Raw genomic sequence first — 10,044 nt, 5'->3', positions numbered from 1 at the left:
TAAAGTTTTCACAATTTCATAAAACAGTGTATAGCCATATACTGAGGGTGAGTTAATGTTATGTCCTTAAACTACTTAATAGGACCCGGGTATGTCCTTAAACTACGACTAAACCAACGGTGGTAGGTCCCGCAAGGGGCCGTCTGGTCTGCTACCACCCTCCCACCGAAGTCCAGGCGCCAAACAGCCTTACTGAGTTTCATCTATGTACAGTGCCAGTGCCTTTGGACTATGATTGAGTATTTGTGTTACATAGAGCTAGTCATTTTGGGTCCTCGAGTGCCACCGGACCCAGTAGCTCACGCTGAAAGGATGCGAGATCCGAGGCACGGTCTTTTCGGTGGCCGAGCGCAAGAAGTTGGGGGCCCATTGTACGGCAGCCACATGTAAGAGGCTGCCCAGTGCCCCGCCACCTAGTGAAAAATCCGCAAATAGCTCCACCGTGCCAGATGGCGACTGGATGGGAGGAGTTGGAGGCAATCTTTAAGTAGGCTCTTCATTGTCCTGATTAGTTCAAGTGATCCAAACAGTAAACGCAACACCTTGACAAGATGCATCGTGTAAGGAGCGATAAAGCATTTCAAAAGGTCGAGCGGGATGGCAAAATAAATTCTAAGGGTGTGTTTATTTAAAAAGACTGTTATCATATTTACCAACGGCCCCCTTATGAAAAAAAAAACAGAAACCATTGCGTAAGAAGGTATCGCCGAACGTTAAATGGAGAGTGTTGAATTTGTCTGAAGCCAATACACAATAAAATTATTATCTTGTGCATTGGATAGTCAAAACGATGTGAAAATCATGCGCATTTAATAAATATATCACGAAATTTGCTACGAGTACTTTTTTGCCACTTTTAGGAAGTGTGACATTTTTGAAAAAAAAAATGCTATTTCTACTGAGAATTACTAGCTTTTTCAATCCTAGTAGTTAAAAAAATTGTCCCATACGATTTTTTTTCCTATTTTGTTACCATTTTCCGTACATGTTGTATGGGGTAACAAAAGAGGAAAGTAACAAAAATTGATGGAAATTCTGGGACACTTTTTGTCTCCCAGTGAGATTGAAAGTACTCGTGATTCTGAGTACAATTGACCTAAAATTCCCTAAAACAATCAAAATTAGTGCGAAAGGGATGGCCTTTTATCGCGCGACCATGCTAGCCGTGCTGGATCGCTGGATAGCCTCCATTTTGCAGGAAATGGAAAGATATAATAGTTAGGCTAATGCTGGACAGATATTATAAATTGTATATCAAAACCCCCGAGATTACTCACTACTGTACAAGATCAGTAGATCAAGTGAAGTTCATCAAAAATAGGTATATTTATTACAGTGCTTGCAATATGAATTATTTTTGTGTCGAACACACCCACCTGCTAGTCTTTCATGTATTAACTTATTATGATGTAACGCGACTTCAAAGCTAACCTCTATTACTCGTACAAAAGTGAGCGTATGGAAGATATCCCGAACCACAATCACCCAATTTTTGGGAAGTCGTGTAAATTGTAAATTGATCTGTCATTCTTTTTCAAAATTTGTAATAATTGACGGGATTCTCGAATAATTTCCATGAATTTCCGCTAGTTCGGCTATAGAGTGGTATGATTTCTGAAACATTGATGGGAAATCGCTATAGATTCAGCAGCATTAGAATTAAGTAGCTCGACCACACTCTTAACTTCCGCAAAATTATTGTAATAATAGGATACAGCCATTAAAAGTAGGTACCCCAACGTGTCAATACGGGTTCTGGGGGTAAGGGAATGTCAGGTAGAGAATCGTGAAACAGACGTATGCGTTCAGGAGCCTTTAAAAACTCTTTTTTTGTGCTAGATATAATGCGATCCACATTGGGATAGCATTCTCTAATTAACTCTGCAACTCATGCATGTTTGAGAAAAACACTAAATAATGCCGTGCATTCAAAGCAAGTAACATGTACCATATTACTATAGGTTTGCTTAAAATATTAATTTTTCCAGCTGCTTTCATGTAAGCTGCTGCATGAAGTAAATAGCAATACTCTGGCTTTATTTTCTTCATATCTTTCACCCCCAAACTCCGTTAAAGTGTTAATGAGCTCCACTATACTTTGAGTATTAGCTTTATCCAATATTTTTGATGCTATGTGCACGCATTGGAACGGTCCACTCCACCAATTAATACGTGACATACCTTTTCTCCTCTATCGTTGGTTGCCTCGTCCATGCTGATCCCACAGATCAAATAATACTCAATCCACACGTTTTGAGAAAGTTAAAAATGTTGTAAGTAGCACCACAGAAACTCTAAAGTACTTCAACATTTAGTAATACTTTTTACTAAATATCCACCATCTAATATTTTATATTCGTTGTCTGGTTTTAAAGATGTAACTTTTCTATACACATCTATCGTGTAGGATGACCGCACTATGTCGGCTATAAAATTGCTGAGTATAGGTACTTAGTTATAAATTATACAAATCTAAGTTTTGCGGCTTTGTCACGTATTTACGGCATTTCTCGGTAATAGGGTAGATAAATTTATCTGCATGGAGGAAACAAAAATAAGGCAGGCAGCACGGAACACTGCGCCCGCCGCTCCCTCAGGGGTGGGACACGTCAAGAATAATAATTGCGATTAATTATAAAGTCTGCAATTCAAATCCACACTTTACATTTACGCACCAGCGGAATTTAATACTGTTATTTTATCATTACCCACTTATTAAGCTTTTCCCTAGTCGATGAGCAAATAATCTCATTATTTAAGCAATTTACACATAAATATTCTTACCAAATTATACACCTAGACCTTCATGAACCCATGGGTGAAAACCGCATGAAAACCCGTTCACCAGTTTACGAGAATAGACTAAGCTAGTGATAGTGATGATTGCCAGTGTGTATTGTTTAATTAAAATAAGACTAATAAGACTACCAATCGTAGTACTGGTGACTTAGCGGTAAAAGCTTTCAACCCGAAGATCGTGGGTCTAATCCAAACATCCACTGCCAGCAACGGCAGCCGTTTAAAGGATCTTTGTTAGTAGACGCTTGTAGAGGGGAATACTGTGGTACCGGCTTCGTTACTATCGCGTAGCTGACGCTGATAGCTACTGCTGCGACGACATTTTACTCAGAGCAAACAATGAAAATGACAAAAGTTCCAGAAACGTCGATCCTAATCCTTACTGACCATTGTTTACAGTACAGGCAAGTTTGTCTCCTCTGTATGACCTTGAAATAGAATTTGGAGCTCTGCCAGTATCAGCAATTGTCAGTGGCGCCATTATTGTTGTGTAGAGAACATGTTAGAACTACTTAATGAATAATGAGTATTAAGGTTAATTTGTAATTTTCAGGGAGCATTCGATTATTCCGATAGTAATATTCGCGTCTTACAACAGTTTTGAAAAACAAAAACATTTTCTTCAGCAAAATTAGCTTAGATGAGTTGGACATTAAAACCCAATAAAAGCTACTCCAAGAATAAAATAAATGTAATTTAAGATTTAAGTTTATATTTCTATGGAGGCCGATTTCGGAAACATAAATTAAAATTATGCATGTTGTTTAGTTTTGCTTGGTTTTGCTCTTAACTGTAAAAGTGCCCTCTGGTGAGAAACAAACGGGCATAAATTTTCGTTGAATCTTTTACAACGCCAGGAATACCTGGTTATTAAGATGTCGCTGATTGATGAGTTTCGGTCAGGTTTTCGAGTGCAAGTAGGTACCTAAGCTAGATGTCCCTAATTTTCTGTTTATCGGAAAATGTAAAGTCTGTTCGCTTTTCTGAGATCTAGAGATATCCATACTAATATTAGAGATAGAAATAGAGATATTTATTTGCTTCCAAGTAGGTACACATAAAATTGAAATGGTAACATGGACCGTAGTAGGGTATAGCAAAATCTATGAGAAAGTGTGTGTCTGTTTGTTTGTCGGTCTTTCACGGCAAAACGGAGTGACGAATTGACATGATTATTTAAGTGGAGATAGTTGAAGGTATGGAGAGGCGCTATTACTTTTTGCCCCTTTCTAACGCGAGCGAAGCCGCGGGCAAAAGCTAGTACTTATTATTATATATGATAGAGATATGAGATTGGCGTCAAATAGAACTTTTGTGTTTATTAGGCCCACTTGCTTAACTCAGGGTTAGTGGGCTGTCATCTGTCAAATTCCATATAAAATGGTGGGTTAACCCGAGGGTTAACCCACCATTTTTCAATTCCACACTCGGCGTTAAAATACAACTTTGCCCCCTTGTATAACAAATAACTATTAATAGTTTAAGTAGGTCTGTACATAATTTCTTACATGATTATTCAAGATTTTAGAGATTATTATTAGGGGTAGGTAATTAATAACCTCATGTAAGGCTATTTGTCGATAAAAGGATTGTCGGTGTTTTTATTTTTTCAAGCACTAACAACTTGACATTCGTGCCAGAAAAATATCTAGGTATACTCATCAAAGATACGATGCATATATACATCACTATGCATTTATGGGTAAGGCACTGGTCCCACCGCGAGCTAGTAAGCTATGAACTATCGGCTATAAAAACGAACAAAAGATAGTCGCTCCCGTGCAAATACAAGATACACGGCGATGTTCATAGTTACTCGCCCAGCGGTGAGCTATCAAAATCGCCGTATCTCTTTTATTTACACGGGAGTGCTTATCTTTTGTTCGTTTATATAGCCGATAGCTCATAGCTTACTAGCTCGCGATGGGACCAGTGCCTACAGGGATCATTTTTGATATAAACACCATTCTATGATCTTTTTCGGGGAATTATATTGTTTCGGCCGTTTAGCGTGAAGATATTTTAAATACCTACAGTTATTTTATTTTTTCATATTTTTGCTTTAGAATAGTGTCCAATTTAATAAGTACCAGAAATTAATTTGGCCTTCTCGATTTAAACGAAAACGACCAAACTTGTCCTTTTATATTAGCTTTAATAACAAGAATATCAAGAATAGTCACCCCCATCAATACTTACATCAAAAAACTTGGTGGCTCCACTTCTTAACCCTTAAATGCATGATGATGTATATGCCTCATATCTTTGATGACCCGTGGCTCAATATGTAGCTATCAAAAATCACATTTATTACTTAATCATTGTTTATTAGTATTTAATAAATAATTTAAAAAACTTAATAGTACCTACTATGATTTACTATTTATTTATTATTTAAGGATTAAGATGAAATGGCGGAAAAGTGTGAAAGAACAGTATGTATAATGGCGATTTTTAGTAAGGACTGTATCGTTAATTATAGGGACAAAACAAACCTCATCTAAATGTTGACATGTGCATAATTTTGTATTATTATGGTCCGAGAGTATGATCTGAAGGTATTGGTAAGTACTTTGTGATATAAGAAGGTCTGATATTTTTTTTATTTTAGGGACTTTATGGTACTTTCATTAAGGTCTAGCAAATAAATTTCGGACAACCCCTAATCTGGCTTAATTTGAGAATATCTCAAAGACTCCTTGTACGATTTCGTCAAACAAAGGTTAATATGCTGCCAAAATATATTTTTTAAGAGTCCTCTTCATGGTTGTTCAATTGGGTACTTGCAGAATAAATGCGGTGAATTTATATAATTTAAAAAAACGCATTTTTGAGCAACGTTCCGGATAGCCGTAAATTTCTGATACAAGCAGGATGAGAGAAATAGATAAAAAAAATTAGGCATAGGCCAATGTCTAATAGACATTCATGGTGTTTGAACAGTGCCTAAACCAGATCGATATAAACAGTGTATGATAGCTAAATTCGACATCAAAGTCGGAGTTAGCGTAAGCGCCATGCCACATTCTCTAAATAGCCGCCATACACAGATCATGAACTTTATTTTTTTTAAATAACAGTGGCTAGACTATGTCTAGATATTCTGCTTTGTGGATCATGTGGCGTTGAGGTTCGCACTGTACAATTTTTTTTCGCAATTGTGTCGTCTTGTACGCACTTTGTGAATTTTCTAGTAGCATTTGTCCGAAATCGTAATTGGTACTCGGGAGGATTAAGTCAATGCTGTCTAAACCACATGCTTTACGTCGAGTTTCTAGGACAAAATGCGTACCTTATTATGTGCCTTATTAAGCCCATGTCTTGTTATAAGAAAAAAATATAATAGCAAATAAATACGGCTACTCAAAGTTGTATCCATATTTAACGATACAGTCTTTATGTGATTTCGGCAGATTTTTTCAGAGTTAGTACCTAATTATTTTATGTTTAAACATTTTACCGTAGGGGTTTCACAAATAGTGTATCTTTCTAATAGCAGTAAAATTTACCAATTCATTATAAGTATATTTGTAGAAATATGATTTAGCCTATTTAACTTCTAACACTGATTTAGTATTAAAATGTATATTATTTTTTTAATTATTTTTCCCAGAGCCAGAGAAACATTGTCTATCACATATATTAATTTCGCGTTAAAAGAAAAAAGAACCGTCCAAGTGCGAGCCGGACTCGCCCACCGAGGGTTCCGTACAAACTTACAATAGTTGAATCATCAAATGTTATTCTTATAATTCTACAGACTTTACTAAATCCTTCAAGACTCAATTTCCCACATAACAAGTAATATTTTAATATACAATTTTATTGTTAGACAACGTCCATAGAAAATATTAAGACTAAGTATTCGACTTCAATAGTTTACGACATGTCGTAACTCGTACCTAAGGAAAGGACGCTCCTGAACCGACCTCATTATCAGTGATCGGAACTATGGGAGTAAAACTTTAACAAAACCTTAGAGCTGACATAAATTTAAAATCAAACCAAGATTATTATTTTCAGATCAGTGTTAAATTTGATTCTATACCTGAATCCAAGATTTCTAATACCTACATTAGGTACTACAAGGATATTAATATTTTCATGGCTGTAAGTACTTTAGCAAGTTTTGTTACTTTGCTCCCAAAGTACCGATCACTGTTTATTATATCAGGATAAACGCGATGTAGAAAATGAACGTTCAACGTACAGCGACATCGGCAAATTAAATAAACTAATACTAATGTGCGCGAGCTTGTATGGAAGATGGTTTTTATGGAATAACTATTTATTGCGTGAACCGATTCTAGCCATTTTTCCTCTTTTTGAATGCATGTACTTTCATTGTTTTTCTGTAAAAAATACAGGTACAATAAAAACCCGAAAGGGTGGTGAAATTAAAAATGCAAATCTGAAAGGTTTTTTTTATAAAAAAAAAGTTTTTAAGATATGTGTAAGATTTTATTTTTCCTGTAATATTCATTATAATATCCATGTTTGGTAAAAAATTCATACATTTATGTTTGTAAGCTTCAGTGATAGGGGTGGGGGTATTTTTTTTTATATTTTCCTTCAGTACACAATTTTTTTCCACAACAAAATTATAAAAAATAGTTTTTATATGTACAGTTTGAGCTCTTTATAACGAAACCCCACTTGACCTAGTAACTTGAAATTTACAGTTTGGCCCCCTTTAATTTTGGCCATTTTCTGTTATTTATTTTTGTAATTAATATTAATACATTTAAAAAATAATACTTTCAATTTGTACTTATAGAGGTTAACAATGTTCATAACTAAATATTCCAAATTTCAATGCGATAGCATAAGTAGTTCTCAAGATATTTAATAATGTGACAGACAGACAGACAGACGGACAGAGTCGCACCATAAGGGTTCCTTTTGTACCTTTTTGGTACGGAACCCTAAAAAAACATGCATTTAGGGTTAAATCCATCCTAAGAAGGATCAATGCTGCCAAGGGAAATCACGTGTTCAAGTCACGCGCCATTTTTAGACGTGTGTAGACACCCAACTATGAATGTATTGGATTGGGGTGATAAATTAAGACAACACTTAAATGTCCGTAGTTTTATTAATAAACAATAAAATAATATTGTACACATTTGCACTAATTGCCTACCATTTACACTTAAAGGCTATTATTATTCTACGAAATACTATTACAATTCATTACCTATCATATAAAATTAGTAAATTATCTATATACAAATATGGCAATTTTACACAGGAAAAACCACAAGGGAATAAGTTTGATTTCCGTTATGAATTATGACTGACTATGGACAGTCATAATAAGTCACAACTTAAATCAACTATTATAGAATTTAAAATTGGATGAATGGGGGAATAAATAATTATGATTTACATTATATGTAGGTATTCAGATAAGATTCTTACTCGATAGAGTTTAGGCAAATCAGAATTCTTGTAGGTATAGGTACTATTGACCATTATTGTGCGCCGACACATTTATCCTAAATTTACATTAAACATATTGTATTTACATTCGTCACATAATTACAAACAGCGTTGAAAGGTAAAAATAATGCTAATACCGCTTTTTCGTGTATTCCCGGCTCAAAAGCCAGTGAGATCTTTACTTGCACTAAAATATTAACTTAGATCCTTACGTGTTACCTATGGACATTACTAAATGTAACGTAGGTATGTACAATTTATGAACCGTCCAGTTACGGTCTTACGGTATTTGGCCCCAAACAAAACAACGAAATATATTATACCGGCTGTTTGTGCCCCCGATTTCATTTACGTGGATTTCCGTCCGATGTCCTGTCAGATGAATTTTACACACAGATTTATTTTACGGTCTTAGATTTAATTTCGAGCCTACTCGATTTTATTCCTATTCAGTATCAATATTTTCCTATAAGTCAACTATTACAATGAAAAACCACATATCTTATATGTGTATATATATAGGTATATATATTTACTATGGAGATAATAAACTATATTCACAGTTTTTAATCTCGCCAATGGGTGAGTGAGTGAGTTTTAACGATCACAAAAGTGTGCGGAACTGATTGGAGAGATGAAACACTGTAAATGTCACGTTGTTTCCACGTTCATTTTAGAAACTCAACGTCACTAACATTGAATATGTACATTATTTGACCTCTATTTTTTAGCTTTGCGCGTTGTTTAGGCAAAGGCGAAACAATATCTCCGGTGTTGAAGAAGTTAGAGGTGTTACGTTACAAATGTTTTTCATAATAATAAAGATGAAATCCGGTGTATTTAGAGCTTTGACTGTCACAATATATTCGATGCTGACTGTACCGACAAACCTAAAAGCAAACTAAATACCAGTCTTGTAAGAAAATTCCTGATGTCTCTTATTAATTAATTCACATTTGTCTAAATAGAAAATATATACTTACTTATTCCGTGGAATGGACAATATATTAGTATTTGAAAAACAGATACGAGGGGTGATCCAAAAGTAATGATAATCAGTATGAAAGACACATAAAATGTTTAATAAAATAATTTATTTTTCTACGTAATCTCCTTCCAAGTCTACACACTTGGACCATCGTTTCTCCAGACTACGAATTCCTTAAAAAAAAAAATCTTTTTCTTGACCCTCCAAAAATGCCTCCACAGCGGCCATTACCTCGCCATCATTCAAAAATTTGTTGCCTCTAAGATCTTCCTTCAGCCGTGGAAAGAGATAAAAGTCGCTGGGGGCTAGGTCTGGCGAATATGGGGGTGTTCCAGCAATTCGAACCCTGAATCACGGATGGCAGCCATCGCAACACCGGCCTTGTGGGGCGGTGCGTTGTCCTGGTGAAACAGGATGCCAGCTCGAAGTTTACCCCGCCGCTTTTCTTTGATTGCCTCTCTCAATCTGCGTATTTGGTCAGCGTAGTAGGAGCCCGTAATAGTGGTTCCCTTTTCCAGGTATTCGATCATTATGACTCCCTCAGCATCCCAAAACACTGAAGCCATGACCTTACCAGCGGAGCTTGCTACCTTGAATTTCTTCGGTGTAGGGGACGACGCTCGCTTCCAGGTCATGGATTGCTGTTTGGTCTCAGGATCGAAATGATGGATCCAAGACTCGTCCATGGTTACAAACCGACGCAAAAATGTTTCGGGATCAGTTTGAAATTTTTCAAGATTAGACTTCGAAATCTCACAACGTATTTTCTTTTGTTCAGCCGTTAACATTCTAGGCACCCAACGAGCGGAGACTTT

This window comes from Leguminivora glycinivorella, chromosome Z (genome assembly GCF_023078275.1).
Source record: "Leguminivora glycinivorella isolate SPB_JAAS2020 chromosome Z, LegGlyc_1.1, whole genome shotgun sequence".
Lineage (NCBI taxonomy): Eukaryota > Metazoa > Arthropoda > Insecta > Lepidoptera > Tortricidae > Leguminivora > Leguminivora glycinivorella.
The sequence above is the reverse complement of the archived record's forward strand: the minus strand, read 5'-3'. Positions refer to the sequence as shown.